General features: G+C 39.7%; 1 non-coding gene across 1 annotated transcript; it reads left to right on the plus strand.

The window, feature by feature from the left end:
• Positions 1 to 19,651: 19,651 nt before the first annotated feature.
• Positions 19,652 to 19,758, plus strand: LOC145056083 (small nucleolar RNA R71). Its single transcript, XR_013685620.1, has one exon. It is a non-coding gene; the product is annotated as a small nucleolar RNA R71 (small nucleolar RNA).
• The last annotated feature ends 318 nt before the right edge of the window (positions 19,759 to 20,076 follow it).

Genomic DNA, 20,076 nt, shown 5'->3' on the forward strand with positions numbered 1-20,076 from the left:
TATCCAAACTCACTCACAATTCCAAGGCGCTACGTATTCCCAACATCCATCTAGTAGCAGTAGAAGATGACATACCCGCAACATCTGGAGGAATACAGATCACCTTCAGCTGACATGATCAACCCTGCCACACCTGTAGCAACCTAAAACCTTGGTGCGACAAACTCCCTTGTGCACTTCCCCATATGTGCATCACTGACTCCACCCTAACTGGCCTTTCACCTGATGATTAGAAGTCACGGGTCTCTTCTCGGGACCCTCTACTATACGAACGTGGCACGACCTTCTCTTCCCAGGGTGCTCCAAATCGATCTCGCATCTGCAAACTCTTGGAAATCATATCCTTCAGGGTCTGACAACCTGTCACGCTCACTAGCTCAATTGCCAATGGCTAAGCTACAATAACTAGAACATCCTCTGTCCCCAAACCGGGTCACAAACTCATCCCTGGAGCTTCTCAGATTCTCCAAGACTCTCACCGATTCGAGTATGGATCCTGCTTCCAGTAGTACGGGCCCAATACTACCTTCCACACCTATCCATACTTTCCTCAACAATCCTCCCGAATCCTCCAAGTCACTTCCTCAAACTAGTACACCTAAGTCTCAATCATCCTCACTACTAACCCACTGAATCATATCCTAGGCTTTCCTAGGTTCCCGAACTCACCCAGTCCTCAGCTGCTGTAAGATTCCCTGTAATGTCAACTAGCTACCTCATGAATATAGCTAGCTCACATTACTAAGAGTCCCACAAAGCACAAACCAAGCAACATTCAGACAATGGAAAATCAAATCATCGTATTCTAGTCAAACCATTATATCCTCTACTTAGGAATCTATACATGCAAATCAAAGGCTCATACAATCAGGCATAACCTAAACAGGCTATCCTAACAATGACATATCATTAATATCATGCAACTCATTAAGCACATACAACTGGCATATAAGGCATCTTCCTAGATCCTTAGCCCTAATCTAGCATGTAGTTCTCATACACATACAGTAGGCATATAAGGCATCCTTCCTAGATCCTTTTCCCTAATCTAGAATTTAGTTCTCATAATCATATCATATCATAACATGTATGGGTATCTTGGGGAAAACTTACTTGAGCTCGGCTGATTGCACGCATCACACACCTTGTTCTTTTCAAAGTTCTTTTCTCTTTTCAAATTCTTTTCAAGCTCCTTTTTAATAAATGATTTTTCTTTTAAAAATTGTCATACCAAGTCCTTAGTTTGAGTCTAGACACACCCGAGAGTGTGCCCATATCCCTCAAACAGAGGCTCTGATACCAACTTGTAACATCCCAAAATTTAAGACCAAAATTTTCATTTTAATTAAGTTATTATAAGAACAACAACATAAGAAAACATCCATAATAGCACATAATGTCCAAACCAAAGTAGAAATCATCAAAACATGTTATCATAAAAAAATATCAGAGTGTAACCCCTAAGATATCATGTGTGCAAAACCATAGTGTAATGCGCTGCGATCGAGTCGACTCCTTTCCTTTGAAAACGTAGTACCTGAAACCAAAACTAAAAACCGTAAGCACAAAGCTTAGTGAATTCCCCCATCATACCACATACCACATAATGCCAATCCCTCGGTATCTTTCAATCGGTATCTGTCTGGCATATCTGGGAGTTGGGCTCCCCTTTGGTATCTTTCAACCGGTAACCGGGAACTAACCTCCCATTCAGTATCTTTCAACCAGTAACCGGGAGCTAACCTCCCCTTCGGTATCTTTCAACCGGTAACTGGGGACTATTTCACCCACTACCACTACCACATAATCACATGTCAGAGCATATTGATTCCATGATAACATAGCATAAACATGCTGATCACATAATAGCATATCATAACCATACTAGTCACATTATAACATATCATAAACATACTACTAGGCATGTATGGGTTCTGTCTACCCCTTCGGTATCTTTCAACCGGTAACTATCTTCGTATCTTTCAACCGGTAACTGGTGACTAATTCACCCCTACTACTACTAACACATATCTCATAGCATCCCAGCACATAAAACATATCAAATAGCGGCAAACCAGATAATTATCACAAAGACAATCATCTCAAACACAATCACCTACTAGTGGGCCAACATTAGTGCCTTAGACCCACCCCTACTGGAAGGTAACTCACCACACATTGCTGCAGTCCCGTAGACACAACCCACAGCTGCTGGATGACAGATTCCCGAACTGTCAATATGAAAACATCACCCAATTAATAATTGGGTTCCAATACATAACCATAAATACATACTTGGGGGTAAATACTACTTTACTCCTAGCTTAGCTTTATTCAAGCCCAAGGCCCAATCCAAAGGCCCAAAAGTCAACTATGAGTCAAAGCCCAACATATGGCCCAATTTTCCAAATTGGGCCCAAACCTTTACAAGGTCTTACCATAAGGCCCAACCATTTAGTCTAGTCCAACATTCGACATTCTAATGGCCCAATGTCACATAATCATGAAGACCCAATTATGGCCCATCTATGGCCCAATTTTCCAAATTTAGCCCAAACCCTAACATATGGGCATTATCCTAAAGCCCATTAAATTATTATAGTCCATATGATTATTCTTGGATGGCCCACCAATAACCCAATAGGAAGGCCCAATAGAAAGACCCAACAATAAACCCAAGTGAAGTTAGGGTTTCAAATACAATGACAATTAGGGTTAAGTGTTTCTCACTTAACCCATTAAGGACTAAATCCATTAAGTCCATCACTCTTCTAAATGAATCATATGGTGTGATTGGGCTTAATACACACTTCCATTCCAATAGCCCAAATGTGGGTCCCGATAAGTCCAAGCCCATACATCCAATATTAGGCTTTTCTAAACCCTAATTAGGGTTTCCAACCCCATCTTAGCCCAATAGGCCCAATAGCTAGGTGTTTTGATCAATTAAGGTTTATTAGGCCTATTAGGGCTTTAGTCCCTTTGTCCAAACATCCAAACGGGTCACAAACCAAACAAGGAACACCGCTACCCGACACGGCGGCCGGTGGTGGTTTTAGTTTTCTTTTCATTAGTCCAATTTCTAATTACATTTTACAAGGATTTAATCCCAAAATAAACACACATTAACAAAAATAAACATACACACACGCAGTCACCTTGTGGTGGCCGGTGGTGGTGATGCCTTCTACAAGAATTCCGGCCAAACACACATGCCCACAAACTGAAACACGCACACCTTCACATCTTTTGCTCGGAAAGAGAAGCCAACCACCCATTTGATGGCGTATGGTGGCGACAGTGGTGATTTGACGATGGCAGCCACCACCTCACGGTGGTGGTGGTGGTTTTTGTTGGTTCCCAGTCAAACAGCCACACCTACACATGAATCTTGAAGCAGAATCACACCCACACAAACTCACGGTCACCTCTGATAGCGACTGGTGGTGACGAGATAAGGCAACGATGACGGAAGTAGAAGGACATGGTGGCATGAGGCAGTCTTGCGATGATAGCCACCACCTCATGGTGGTGGTGAAGGCTCCTCTTGGTCTTCTACCCATCAATCAGTCGACACACGCACCGATGGGACACACACGAATCTTCGACGACATCATCTTCAATGGAAACGGGAGACAGTGGTGAGAAAAGATGTGACTGAGGTGGCGAAGGGATAATGGCGGTGATTGCTCACAGTTGCTCCGGCCTTGGAGACTTCCGTTGCTACATTGGTCGTCGCCGGTCATCTTGGTCCTTCGGTGGCTTGGTCGGTCTGAGAAACAAGGGAGAATGGGGTGGCGGTCGGTGGTGGGAGGCATATGGGGGATGATGGTTGTAACATAGATTATGGTTAGGGTTACGGGACCTTAAATACCCGACTCCATTTAAAGTTTGCCATAATGGCAACAGCAGTCCCTCCCTCCCTTTTTTCTTTCAAATGTAATCCGATATTGACCCTTTTAACCCCACCCATGTAACTCCCTTACAAATTAAGTCCCATATTTTACTAAGTGGCCCCTCCCTCTACAATTATTTTCAAATGAGGTCCATAATTAACTCTTTAGCCCCTACTTTCATAAATCCTTTCATATTAGGTCTAATACTTACCAAACACCCCCCTGTCTTCTAAAATCTTTAAAAAATAAATCTCGAATTTATACTTTGATCCCCGAATATCCAAATTATGGCATTTGGCTTCCCGAAACCAACACCTTGCTATATAATTATTAATTTTAGGGCTACGATTCATTCATTAGTTTTGTCTATTTATTTATTAAATAAACGGGGTGTTACAACAACCAACATGATCAACAACAACGGTTGTTTCAGGCTATTGATCTTCAGTCCATGCGCTTTTCTTGTATTTGTCTTATGTACCTCCTTTTCCTATAAAAGGAGTGTCAACCTTAAACAAATGTAACAATTGGAACTTCACTCTTGTCAATCACAAAATATCCATTCAGTCATTTCTCTAATATTCTTCTTGTTCTTGCACATTGTTCATACTTTATCTTGAGCACGTGGTTGAGTTATCATCTTCAAGGCTTGACAGGTTTATCCACACTTGACTGGAATTATTATTAGCAATAATTGTCCTTGCATAACTGAAGGTTTGAGTTTTCAAACCTTGTTCGTGCAATCCTTGTTCTCACACAGTGCTTTGGGCTCATAAAAGCCCTATAGGTTATCAGCGACGTGTCGGACTATCAGCAGTCCCGGAGTTATCAACAACTCTATAAACACTCGTAACAACATTCAACAAATAAGACTCAGCTAGTTTAGCTTGCACCCTATTATGACACAGGTAATATAGTGAGAAGTTTCACCTCATAAACAACAAACTAACACAACAACTCTCTGATAGTGAAGACCGGTAGTACCGGCCCGGATGGACCTGGACCGGAAAACCCGGAACCGGTTAACGATATTTTGTAGGACTTGAAACTACACCGGTATATAGGAATCAGTTCCGGGTAAAGTGGGTCTAGAATCGGAAAATGATGGGTTTTGAGCATAACAAACAAAATTTCTATGTGTGCATGCAACCCTAATCTTGGATCTATGTTTTCTCTAACTGAACATACAACTAATGAACATCTAATGGAAAACCCTAGGAGGTATATGCTATTTTTGAAAATCATAAAACTAGGGTTAGAATACATACCTTAATTGTTATATTGTAATAACAATGAATTCCTAGTGTTCTTGAACTTTTAGAGCAAGTGTCACAAGTGTCACACCTCTAGTAGATCGCACCCAAACTTGGAAAAAGGATGAGAGAGGAGAGAGGAGGAGGTAGCTAGAAATTTTGGATGCTCTTCTTAGGGTTTTAGGTGGCTGAAATTGTGAAGGGGTTAGGCTCCTTATATAGTGAGGTAGCTTAGAGCCAAAGCTAGGGTTTTAGAAGGAAACCCTAATTCCTAAGCTTAAGGACCAAGCAGCCTAAGAATCCCTATCCAAGAACCCTTGGACAAAAATTCTAGGGACTTCTAGAAGTTTTCATCCAAGCCCTTCTGGGGAGGTTCTAGAGCCGCTTTCCTCAACCATCAATAAATTGCCAAACAACCCCTACAACTTTAATTAATTCTTTTAATCCCAAAATTAATTCCAATTAATTTCTGATTAAATATAATTAAATAATATGATTTCTACTTAATATATTATTTTCATAATACATTAATAAATCATTTATTTCAATTTATTATTCAAATAATAAATTCAACCTCTCTCCAAAAGTCATCATGTCTAGTTGCTAGTTATGAAGGCAACCTAAAAGGATTGTGCTACTATCAATTCAAGTGTATACCAATTATAGTTATGGGCTTAGACACCTAATCCAACAGAAAACCCGCAAAAGTTAAAGTGGTTTGGGAGGAACACGGTAAAGTGGGTTTAGAACTTGAAAAACCAATTTTTTTTGGTACTTACTTGCTACTTAGTGGGTTGAACTTTGAAAATTTTCATATTGACATCCCGACTTTGAGGGACTGTATGAAATTGAATATGAACCCAAAATTAACAAAGTTATAGTCTCAAATCATGTAAAAACTCTAAACTACACTCTAGAAAAACGGTATATCAATCTAAATTTAAACGAATGAGATATGCATGTTTTAACATTTTAACAAAATACAAAGTACAAAAACAAATAGTTGAAATGTTGAAAATTCTCGTCTTTGATATCCCGACTTTGAGGACTGTAATTCATTGAATATTATGCCAAAAATGACAAAATTATTGTCTAAACTTATGTACAAACTGTGAACTACAACTTGGGAAAAACCGCATTTCAATCCGACTTCAAACAAATTAGATATGCATGTTTTAAAATTTTCACATAACACAAAAAAGCTGAAATCTAAAAACTCCAACTTTGCTATCTCGACTTTGCGGGACTGTAAGTCATTGAATATAAACTCAAAATTAACAAAATTATAGTATAAAATCATGTGAAAACTCTAAAATACACTTTGGAAAAAAAAAACCATATGTCAATCCGACTTTAAAAGAATGAGATATGCATGTTTTAACATTTTCACAGAATACAAATGAAAAAAACAAATAGCTGAAAAGTTGAAAATTTTTAGTTTGGATATCCCGACTTTGGGGGACTGTAATTTATGGAATATTAAACCAAAACTGATAAAATTGTAATCTAAACTCATGTAAAAACTCTAAACTACAAGTTGAAACAAACCTCATGTCAATCCGACTTCAAACGAATTACATATGCATGTTTTAAAATTTTCACATAATGCAAAAAACCTAAAAAACTAAAAACTTACAGCTTTGATATCTCGATTTTGGAGGACTTTAGGTCAATTAATATAAAACTAAATGTAACATTCTAAAAATTGTAAGGTAAAAATTTCATTTTTAATTCAACCATTAAAATACCATTTAGTATTACGAATCGTTCAAAAGTATAATAACGTAAAATCAGTTATCAGAGTAAAATTCCAAAATCATAAAGTTGCGGAAACATGGGTGGATGCAGTGCAGTCATGTCGTGCGCTTTTCTTTTGTACCAGAAGTACCTGAAACCATACACAATAAATCGTAAGCACAGAGCTTAGTGAGTTCCCCCAAAATACCAAATACCATACAAACATACAATTAAGCATATCTAGGTGCTGACATATCCCTTTGATCTCTTTCAGCCGGATACTGTCAAGCATATCTGGGTACTTGCATTCCCCTTCGGTTTATTTCAACTTGCTATTGTCAAGCATTTCTAGGTGTTTGCATTCCCCTGCGTTCTATTTCAACCGGATACCGGGTCTATTTCACCCCTATCACTACCACATAATATCATAACAAAAGAATCACAGAGTCATCAAACAATATAGGCATAACAGATGACTATCACAAAGACCATCATCACACTACAAGCATAAACTAGTGGGTCGGCAATAGTGCCTTCGACCCATAGATACAGTGAAGGAAACTCACCTCAAGCTGCTGAATATCTCAGATAAAAGCTCAGACTACTGATCCGGAAAAATCTCCGCACTAACATCATCAATGAATACCCAATTAATAATTAACCCACAACCCATAGATGGCAACCTAGTCTGATAGTCCAACACTCAGGGTAAAAGTCTATTTTACCCTTTCCTTACCCGGCCCAAAAATCTGAGACCCAAACCTATAACATCAAAAGCCCAATATGGCCCAACTTCCTAAGTGGGCCCAAAACCCATCATAGGCCTAATTCAAGAAGGCCCAAATTCCTAAATAACACCCAAATCTCTAAATGGGCCTCGACACAAGAAGGCCCACGGATAGAAAATTGGGGCCCAACAAGGCTTAAAAGCCCAAAATCACATCTCACGTCGTGACCAGCCCTTGGTCACGTCATGGGAGATCACTTGATCAGATCCCAACTCATCCCAACTCAACCTAGCCAACTCAATGAAGGAACAACACCTGAGCTGACCTCACGACGTGATCAGCCTATCCTCGCATCGTGAGCCTGAACAAGCTCATCATAAATGGGACCAAACACTCCTCACGTCATGAGACTTTTTCTCTCACGTCATGAGAACATTTTGAGGCTAAAAATACAACTTTTAAGTCCTTAATACATTAAGCCTAGAACTCTATCTTTCCAGAAGGTCTTATAACCTCATAATGTACTAAAAATTCGATGCTTTTAAGACATATATCCAATATATGTCTAGATGTCATTTAGGTCCAAATTTGAAGAAAAGACATCCAACTTTCATACAATGCTCCAAAAACTCAATCATTTTTAATATCTGAACTCCAAGGCATCCCTAAGGCCCTCATAACTCTTAAAGTTGCCAACTTTGGGCGTGCTCGACAAAACTAGCAGGTAGCTTGTAGCTTGTAGCGTTTTGTTAAACGCTACATGAAGTAGAATTTGGATTTGGAGCATTTTGATTAAACTAAACGCTAGAAGCTTGTAGTGCCAAACGAGGATTTTTGTTTTAAACGGAGCGTTTTGTCAAACGCTAGAAGCTAGAAGCTCTCAAACGCTCCGTGCTGAACACACCCTTTATGGTATCAATTCACTCAATATTCTAAAAGAAGAATAAAAGTGTGGCAAAACTTAAATATAGCCTTAAATAACCATAAAGGTAGATGATTTAACACTTATAATGGTCTAAGAACAATATAAGGTGATGTTGATGGTGATTTTTTTGCAAGCCACAACAAAAGGACACCTTCTTCTTCTTCTTCTTCTTCTTCTTTCCTCCATCTTCCAAACCAAGAAAAGCTTTAAAACCACCAAAGATCAAGATAGGATGGGATCTATGGTTTTTATGAGGTGAAAGAGGGTTTGGGGCTGATAAGAAACCCTAAAATGGGGTTAGAGATGCTTAAATACGAAGGAAACCCTAAAAGATCAGGGGCTTGGGATGTAGTGCTCCTCACGTTGTGAGCTTTTATTTTTCATGTTGTGAGCTCAGTTCCGGATTAAAATCTTCATGCATATTATCTATGTTGTGAGGACCCTTTTTCTCCAAAATTCACCCTTTTGACTCCTTGAAACCCTAATTCGATTCATCCTGGAACAACATGTGTTTCAACTCTCCCCCACTTAAATTAGATTTCGTCTTCGAAATCACTCCTTACTATCTTCTAGCTACTCCAGATAACTTGGACACTTCTTCCACGACCCAGATACGGAAAAAGGAAACAACTCAAGCATACAACAATGTTCCAAAACTGTAACCAAACCCAACCTTAGCAAGGCTCTCAATGAACGGATCTTAACCCACTAGCGTTCACCCTGAAGAAAACCATTACTACTCTACCTGAAATCCAAAATCATAAAACCCTGTCTGACTCCCTGATGGTCAGTTCACTTTGAGTTACTTCTACTTCAACTTTGTTCCATATTCCAACTGATCGTAACACTTCCATACCTTGATTACCTTGTTGTTTCCACTAAAAACAAAATCACTGACGTTTCCTTGTTGCCGAAAACTTTTCACTTTTCAGAAGGCTTAGATAATCCTTTGAGTAAAAGACTCATCCCTACAATGGTAAGACTCATACAAGAGTTGTGCACTAGGGTCAAATCAATTACCCTGAGATTATTTACCCCATGGAGAAAGTGACTTACATATTCACTTAATAACAACCGACTCCTAACATGAGTCCAAATGACTAGTACCAGCTCATGCTCATCTTGTTGCCCCATAATTACATTCGAGATGAAACTAAGACATGCCTACTCTCAAACTCACCAACCAATTAACCAATATACCTGATTTCCAACCGGTTTCCGAGACTAATAGCCTCATACATTCGCACCATGTGACTTCCGAGCGAGGGTCTTATCAAGCGTGAGTTGTCCTAGCTTGCATGCCATAATGGCTCTAACAGCTCTCAACTAGCCTCATAAGGCCCACAACCTTTCTTAATTCCATTAATGTTGTGACCTTCCCACAAACTCACGACCTAGTCCCTCTACAAGTCTCTGAATAAGAGTCCAACTAATAAGGGCTACTCAAGCCTAATCACCACAGAAATGCCAACCAATGACCCCAGAGTCATCTCACTCTTAACACGAATTGATACCTTACTCAAATTGATCCTACGGGATCTCACCTATACTACTTAATCAAACAGGCCCACATAGCCTTAAACCTAACAATCCTCATACTACTCAAGGAGTGGTTCTCCATTAATACCATCCACCTCGACCCAGGCGTGCGTTGATCTTTCCTAAGTCCAACTTACCACTCAAACCAAGGCCTGACTCATACTGGTGAATGCTAAGACTACATCACAGACTTACAACACTTCCTCGACAACCTATCATCCTTGTGTATGCGACAACTACATCGCAGTCTTACAACACTTCTATACTGCCATGGATCCACCCATGGTCTTATCATCCATCTATTATACCAACCATAATCATCATGAGTCGAACCCACATCCGATTATAACCAAATCAGGTGTTCGAGTTATGCTTTGAACCCCAAAGCCTTAATCAGACAAGAACAGACGGAAAGGTTCTAACATGAATCTCAACCTGGATCCATCCACATACCCACCATGCATTACTATTTATGTTCAATGAAACATCAGCATCCATTCTTATGCAATCCCCTAGACCAAAAGATTCTCCCCCACTTGGATTCGATTGTGCTCTTCCAATCCTCAACATTTGATGGGGGTTCCATTCTATCTCGCAACCTTACAATTCAAACTGTCAACAACTAGAGCTTACAAGAACTAGCATTACATTACTAGCCAATATTAGCAATCACACACATTCCAAAACCATATGAATACTTTCCAAAATCTCAACGAGCTCAATAATTCCAAGTGCTTCCCATGATACGACTCCAAATCCTTAAGCTGCTTCATCTTGTGGCATAGAACTATAACCCTTAATCGGAACGGACAGATCATCAATTCAACAACTTACCTGCCGAAGGATTGATATATTTAAAGTTCATCGAAGTATACCATTAGATTTCCGTTGACAATCCCAATGACTAAAATAAACCAAGCGAACAATACTTTCCCATTACTTAAGAGTAATGCTTTACCACTGCTTAATCCCTGCTAAAGGTAGCAGCCGACATCTTGAGCTTTACAACAACTAGTCTTCCTTGACCAGCCAAGCCTATCTCTTGTACATTCCATGATCGGTGATCATTCTCAATACCTCAACGAATCTCAAAATCCTTAAGCACTTTCCTCTGAATCCACTACAAGTCCTTGGCAACTGATCAGTTGATGAGGAACAACATCTCAATATCGAACAAGTACCCAACCCGTTCAATCACTTACTTGCACCTAAAGCGATCCTCATACAACGTGCAACTAACCTCGGTTCGAAGGTGTGAACTTAAGGACTACCGCTCTTACACCCATGACCGATCCAATCCCTAACTACCAGGAAACTATGAACACCCTTATACATCTTGCATTCAAGCCCGGTATGAATACCTTGCGGATTCCTTGAATTCTGACTGATACCACTAAAGATTTGACCGACTGCTGGTTTCCCATGCGGAATGCTCACGCCTCTTCTAAACACGGCCCACGGTATGCAAAATGGCATATGCAAATTCTTTTAATGATGACTTAGTCAATCATAGAGGATTCCTGAGCCTTAAACGGGGTTATTTGAAGCTTCCCAATGTCATAACTTCAAACCTAGCAAGAGTGATCCATACTCCACTGAAATATGAAGCACTCGGGATTGAACCCCATCCTGAAGAAATTGTAGAAATTCCAATATGGTTCTAACAACTCTATCATACAAAAGATTTTTTTATCCAACGATACAAAATTGGACGTGAACATGTTTATTCTATATATAAATATCATTACATAATTGGGGCTCAACATATATACTAGTGATTTCTTGCGGCTCGATCTTGACCTCTTATGGGATGATGTGTGTTGGGGCCTGCACCCCCTCCGCTGGCCATGCAGGACAGTTGGACTTGAAGTGACCCGAATGGTGACAATGAAAACATAACAGATCCTTCTTGCAATCTCGGTGCACATGACTTCCTTCTCCACATTTGAATCACATATACTTGTGACAAGCAAACCCATTAGTTCCCCTACACTTTCCACATATCCCATAGTTTCCCTGACTTCCAGTTGCCAGGTCAGCTGTATCGAACCCTCCACCTTCCTCCACTTGTTATGAATTGAGTGTTCGTCTTCTCTTTCTTGGTCGTGCCTCCACATCAAGACTACTGATGTGTGTAGACTCACTTAGTTTTAAACCTACTTTTAATTATCAAATAACACACAAAAGGCAATGAACCTATCAATTGTGGTATAGCTAAATAAGTAGGGTATCGAACACAGGGAACGGCAAATTAAACTAAAAACTAATTTAATCTAAGTTAATTAAGAAGTAGAGGTTTTTCTCTAGTTTTACAAGACTAGAAACTTACTAACTATTACTAATTTAGGACTAGAAAATAACGACTTAACTAGATTCAATAATTGGAAAGGAACTTCTGTTTAGTTCAACTTGGTTAACTCTATGGTTGATTTCAAGGTAATGGTGCAATGGATTAATTCTTTCGTTGGTTACCGATTCAAGTGATTAGATTCGTGTTCACTACCTTAATCCTTAGCAAATAAACTAACTTAAACAGTGGCCAATTGTCTAATTCAATTATATTCACTAGATTAATTATTCGGGTTAAGTTAGACTTGCAATAGTTAACTAATTTATTCTTTTAATTAACTCGTTGTTTGATGGTCACCTTACAAGCTTGCACATGAATTTACTCAATTTTCTTATTAATTCTAGTTTCATATTCATTAATCCTAGACATATAGCATAGTGATCACATAGCATATGAGGTCAATAATCAATAGATGTTCATGCTAATTAATTATCTTCCTATTAACAGAAAATTAATTATTATTCACACACAAGGTTCTTTAGCAAGCTAAAATAACAAAAGTTCACCAACTTGGAATTAATCCTACCAATCAATCAAACCATATTGTTAAACTTTGTATCCCCAAACAGAAGTCTAAAGGTTTTAGCTCATAATTGAAGTAAATAACAGCAAACAAACAAAGTCAAGTTGCTTAATCATGATGAATAAACAAAAGAATAAGTGGAATGATGAAATTTTGCCTCAATTACTCTCTGGAATTGAATTCTAGCTCCTTTCGTCGTCTTCTAGGGTTTCTCTGGCTTCTCAATCGTAGCAAAGTACTTCTGAATCGTCCCAGAATTTATTCCTATCGATCTGTGGAATTATCTTTAAATATACGAATCGACTCGTCGAGTCCCTCTCACATTCCCCGTATTGTGATAACTCTCTGGGATCCCGAGTCATTATCTTCTCGATTCTTCGATTGGACTCGTCGAGTCATCACCCCTACTCGCCGAGTAGATGCCATTTTTAGTGTTTTTCTTCTTGATTTCATTCTCGATCTTCTAACTATTTCTCCCACTTCCTTTCGCTTCCGAGCTTCATCTTAGGACTGAAAAACATAATTTAACACTTTTAAGTACCTTTTGTCCATAATATGCGATAATTTAGCTAATAACTGAGTAAAAATATATACTTAATATGAACTAATTATGCACATATCAAAATACCCCACACTTGTGTTTTGCTTGCCCCCAAGCAAAACTGAATTTTAAACATATTAGAATCATATATAACAACTCCAATCTAACCCAGCCATTATGCCAAGACCGCAACGCATGCATTTGTGTCTAAAATTTTTCCTAAAGACCTCCCATACTCTAAATACTCACAATCCTCATAAACATTTGCCCACTCATCCCGAACTATGCTCATTTTATGCAACCCTCCGAATCCATCCGCAAAAAACCTCTTACCCTCAAGGTGTTTTTAATTGAGCAACCCGAGCATACATAATCTAAAATTACAAGTTTTTGATACCACTATGGAGCTCTTTTGAATTCATCTCTTCTTTGATATTTGCTTTGATCTCTTTGAATTCACCACCTTTATTGTTTGATTTTCGGGTATCTTCGATTTTTTGGAATTCTTGGAATTTTGATCTTTTGATCTTCACTTTAATTGCTCCAAAATTCATACAATTTCTCTTGTAATTCTCTCTTTTTTACATGTACCTCACTTTTTTTTCACTCAAATCCCTACATGCTTAAGCAGGGGCGCTCAACCTCAACCTTTATTGGCTAATGATAACAATCTTCCTGGATACATTTCAAGTTTAGGCTGCTAAACATATTGCATCCCTCGGGCCGAGCAGGGTCGTGTTTTTGTCCCATGATTTCACTAGAATAAGGAAGCCACAAATGCACTAGAACGTATATAGGCTCAACTAAACATTTGGGTTTTCATGCAATCATCAACACAACTCTAACATGGAGTCCTAATTTTACTTTTACCAAAATTTCCTAATTTAGATCCTAAGTAATACTTTTGGTATGCAAAATTTTAAAATTAGCCTAAATTAAGACTCTAAATTTTCTAACATGTAACCAACCCCCTACCCCACACTTATTTGATGCAATGCCCTCATTGCATATTATGTATGACAAAAACATAAAAAAAAACTAAAGAGGGAATTGGAACAAACTCCCCTGGGATAGCAGTGGATAGGTTGATCACTTCCTTTTCAGCTCCAACTTCAATTGACTTTAGACATGGTATCCATGCCTTGGGTGTCTCGTCTCGTGTGGGTCACTCCAAATACGCGGATAACAGTGTAAGATCTTCAAGAACAAATATGGAAAGAATATATAGTCAAGTGGTACTCTAATTAGCATCAAATCAGCAGCCCCTTCGACATGAAACCAAACGACTCGTCGAGTATATACCAGACTCGTCGAGTTACTTCGGGAAATCTTCGGATTGTTGAGAATTAGGGCGACTCGTCGAGTCAGTTTAGTGCACTCGACGAGTTGGTCACTGAATGAAAATAATGTAATTCTGCATCTGATCCAGCTTCCAATAAACTCTCTATACTTTCTATTCACTTCTAGACTCCCTTGCCAACATCTCTAAGGACCGGACTCAATACTCTAACGCTCCTCCTTTCTTGACTCTCTTTCTCACTTTGATTCTATAACTCTAAACCCTTTTTGAAGCTAGCACTCCTAATTCAATTCTGAAAAATTGTCAAAGCATCAAACATCAATTAAACATCAAAAGCAACTTTTAAAAACATCAAACAAACCAAATAAAAACAAACACAAAATTAAAAATTGTTCAATAAAAATGCATAAAAAAAATCAATCCTCCTCCTCATCATCATCAAGCCCTACTCCACTTCCTCCAGCACCACTTCTTCTTGCACTTATCACTTCTTCCCATGATGGAATGTATGGAAAGTTACCACCATCTATGTGTGGAATGTTAAAATGTTCAAAAAGTCGGATATGAGATTGGTTGCTAAAATTCAAACCCCTCGCCATTTGATCCTGTAGTCGCCTCATCTCCACATTATACCAATCCATTGGTACATCTTCATTCTCAACCGGAATCACCGGCGGCTCCTCCTCAATATCCCGCTCTCTCCTTGAACGAACCCTCCTCCTCGGTGCTTCGGGACCAACAACCGGATCATCATTCGGCATGGCATAATGGCCACCACCATAATCTTCAATAATCCTCGCTCTCCGGAAAAGAATTGGGTTGAAAGGAGGTGTAGGGATCATCGTCATGAAGTTCCACACACTGCGGTTCATCAACCCGAATGAGTTGGCCAACCGGGTGACAAACATCCCCCTATTAATTCGGGAAGTTTTACGATCCTTGACCGCACCCTCCGAGAGATATGAAGCAAGACACCAAGGAATGTTGCAAAAAACGCCGGGTGTAATGATGCTCCATAAATAGAAAACGTCAAGGTTGGAAACCTTGTCATCATCCTTTCGTTGATTGATGGTGGATGAAATGAGGCGGTGTATGAGGCGGTGTGTTGGGGATCGAATGCTCCCTTCTTGCGCCGATTTTGGAATATAAACTTTATTACCAATGGTATTCCACCAGCCCGCACTTGTAACTCCTTCGGAAAATACCATATGTGCTTGTGCCAAAAAGGCCCGAAAGATGGGTGTTGAGACCAAGGGCTGATCATAAACCCCTAATCGACAGGCAAGATCCACCATAGAGCATTGATGAAACTCTCCCCCAAGATAGAAACTGAAGTTGGACGGGTGATAAGCATCCACTCCCCCGGTGAAAGATACCGTGGAGAAAAACTCCAAACAAAGCTCCAAATAAACCGACTCTTGAATACGGAAGACCCGGCTCCACCCATCACAAACCATTGTTTCGCCTTCATGATGAAACTCCTTCACAAGATAAGGAGCTAACTCCTCCTCATTACGAACATTCTGCAGCCAATCCCAATCTATCCGGTTGGGCACATAGACCTCCTTCTTCTTGATATCCGCCAGCTTCTTCTTCCATTTCCGCATTGTCGAAGCGGACTCGATTTGAGGGAAGTTTAGCCACGGAAAATCCCCTTGGTTGCCACTGGGACTTCGTCCCCTTCTGAACATGATTTCTGCAAAACAAATACACAAAACCCAGAAAACACAAAATATCATTAAAAACATCTCGCATATGTTCCCCGACTCGACTCGTCGAGTCCAGGCTCGACTCGGCGAGTCGCGCAAACTGCACGAGTCAGTCGACGGGTCGATGCAAATTAGGCCATGAAACCTGGAAATTTTGTCAAGGGTTTTGTCTATGCACTTACTATTAAGGTATTAAGGCCAAAATAAACGTTCAAAACAACAAAAATCATGAAAAAATCAAAACCCTAGAAATTCATTACTTTTCAAAAACGGGTTTTTCATGCAATTGCTACCATAGATGGCCTTATAATCACGTTCTTAACAGAAATCAAGGAGAAATTTGTTACCTTTTGAGTTTGAACTTGAGAAATTTGAAGAAAACTTGAAGAACAAAATATGAATGCTTGAGAGGAAGTTAGAGAGGGGCACCCGGCGAGTATGTGTGAGAATAAACTGATTCTTAGGGTTAAAACCCTAGTTACCGGATGTAAAAGTAATTTTGAAATCATTTTTTTTTTGTAAATAATACCGACTCGTCGAGTCGGATTCAGACTCGGCGAGTCTGGTCGCGAAGTCAAACTTTTTCTGAAATCCATATATACTCGTCGAGTCGTGGTCAGACTCAGCGAGTCTCTTGCAAAAATTCATAATTTTCAAAATTTTGTTATTTATTTAAAATAACTTCACCCCACACTTAGTCCATGCACACTCTCAAGCAGACATGTCCGGTGAATTGGAGAATTAACATTTTTAAAAACGAAGGAAAAATTAAAAAAAGTAAAAAGTAAAAGAAAGCAAACTCTATATAACGGGTTGCCTCCCGCCAAGCGCTTCTTTTTAAGGAGTCATTAGCTAGACTCCTTCCCGTCTACGTTTCGTCATCTTCGAGCATCGGGAATGCACGCCGAGTCCTTTGTGGTTTGTACTTAGTCTTGTAAGCGTGAATCTTTTTCTTGTAAGCCCTTTTCAATTCATCTTTTTTCTTTTTCACAGCATCCTCCTCAGCTGCTTGGGCTTCTCTTTTTCTCTTTTTCTTTTTTAACCCATTCTTCTTTACCTTCTCTTGTACCTCCTTCTCTTTAAATTTAATCACTTCATATTTTGTAATGGTTCGTGCTTTAGGTTTAGTAGTGAATGGTCGATCAGCTTCCACCCCTCTTCCCTTTATGTCCTCATCCTTTTCTGTGTTCAACCCTTCTCCAAATGGAATTGTATCAAAGCATGCCACCTCGGCGTCTTGGACTTCCATTCCTTTTCCTTCTTCTGCTGTTTGTTCTTCCAAAGAATCATAAATAGTAACTAAATCCAGGGTATGTGAAGAACTATCAACAAACAGATGAACATTGGCCAAGTTTTTATCAAATTCGACTAGACCCGTCGAGTCCATCAAGGTGACTCGGCGAGTCTGATTGGGTTCCATCAATTCTGGAGTGTTTTCTGAGTTGGCTCCTTCCAGTAGCTTTTCTAACTCCTCCAAGTCTTTGCTAGCATCTCCACCTTCTTCAGAGTGTAGCAAAAACTTGCTTGGATCTTCTTTTAGCAAAATTTCAAGCTCTTTTTGTAATATCTCATCATCCAATTGGATAAATGAGATTTCTTCTCTCTTTTCTTCTTCTTGCTTGGCTTCTGGAATAGCTTTAAACATCACCGACTCATCACCCACTCTCAATGTCAATGTAGACTCACATATATCAATTAGAGAACACACGGTGTTTAAGAATGATCTTCCCAAAATAATTGGTATTTCGGGGTCTTCTTCCATATCCACCACCACGAAGTCTACTGGAAAAATAAACTTGTCCACTTTGATAAGGAGATCCTCACAAACGCCTTGTGGATGAATTATCGTTTTGTCCGCCAAATGGATCCTCATATTTACCGGCCTTGGTGCTGGTAAATTCAGCTTCTTAAAGAATGAATAGGGCATCAAATTAATGCTTGCACCCGAATCAGCTAATGCTCGGGTAAAAACTTCATTACCAAATTGGCACGGAATCACCATATTTCACGGATCACTCTTCTTTTCAGGCAGCTCATTCATCAATATTTCCGCGACTTCAGCCAAATCCTTAGCAGCAAAAAGGCTTTTAAGCAAGTTGAAGTATTTAGGTGTTTGATGCATTGTTTCCACAAATGGCATATTGACTTGTAAAGCTTTAACATGCTCCATGAAGGTTCTATATGCTTTTACTTTTTCTGCAGGCATGGCTTTGATTGGATATGGCAGAGGAGGATTATATGGCTTTAGAGAATTGGCAGTTTTATCATTCCCGCATGGACTCGTCGAGTCCATGAGAGTGACTCGGCGAGTCTGATCGGGTTTTGTTGGGTCTGATTCTTCTTCCTTTTCTGCCTTTTTCTTGGAGATTTTCAGTGCTTCTGTGAATGTTTCTTCACTGCTGGAGGTTATTACACTTACATTCTCCATTCTTGGATTGGGTTCGGTGTTACTCGGAAGTTGACCCGGTCTTCTATCATTCACTTGATGCGCAAGCTGCCCCCAGCTGTTTCTCAATGTTGAGAATTGATGCTTGCTGATTCCTAAGCATGTTTCTGGTCTCGTGTATAGCAGCATCGTGATCACTGTGTCTTTTTTCGGACGCGGCTATGAATCTAGTGAATAACTCTTCTAAATCGGCTTTCTTTTCTACCGGTTCTTCCTTTTGGTATAGTCCCCTCTCCTTCTACTTGTATTTCTCCTCCTTTGCCTTCTTATACTCCTCGTATGGTAGCCAATCCTTCTTAGGTTTCCGCCAATTTTCATCATATCGATCACCACTTGAATAAAAGACGTGAGCTTTCTTATTTCCATTCTCATCCAAATCACAATCCTTTGTGAGATGGGGCCCTCTACAATTTTCGCATCCTACCCTAATAGCATGGATTGCTTGATCCATTTTTGTCATTCTTCGATCTAGACTATCAAGCTTAGCTATCACCGCCGCCATGCTATCATTTGCTGCGTTCACTACCCCACGACTTACTTCGTTTCTCGGATTATGGTATTCTCTAGAGTGCTTAGAGAATTCTTCAATTAATTCTTTAATTATCGGGGGTGCCTTCTTTGTGAGCGGGCCTTGAGAATCAAGCAATTGCCTTGTGGTGACATTAACTCCATCATAAAAGATAGAGACTTCTTGTTGGCTATTAAGGTCATGATGTGGGCAATTTCTAAGTAAGCTCTTGTATCTTTCCCAAGCTTCATAAAGAGATTCGCCGGGTTGTTGCTCGAAGTTGGCAATGGCTTTCTTAAGCTTGGCTATCTTGGAGGGCGGGCAGAAATGGTCTATGAATTCTTCTTTCATCTTGGCCCATGTGGTGACCGATCCGGGAGGAAGTGACTTTAACCAATCTTTTGCAGCTCCTTTAAATGTGACAGGAAGCATGCGAAGAAGCTGGGTCTCGCGTGGAACATTCGGGACGTTGAAGTAATCGGCCACATCATTCACTTCGTCCAAGTGCTTGTAAGCATCTTCGTGATCCTTCCCGTAAAAAGGAATCTCCTTGAGTTGGGCGAGAATATGGCCTTTTAGTTCGAATGTAGCGGTCGCGGGAATTGCGGGTTGCACAAGCCC

Source organism: Lactuca serriola, chromosome 5 (assembly GCF_051521515.1).
Source record: "Lactuca serriola cultivar US96UC23 chromosome 5, Lser_US96UC23_V15, whole genome shotgun sequence".
NCBI lineage: Eukaryota > Viridiplantae > Streptophyta > Magnoliopsida > Asterales > Asteraceae > Lactuca > Lactuca serriola.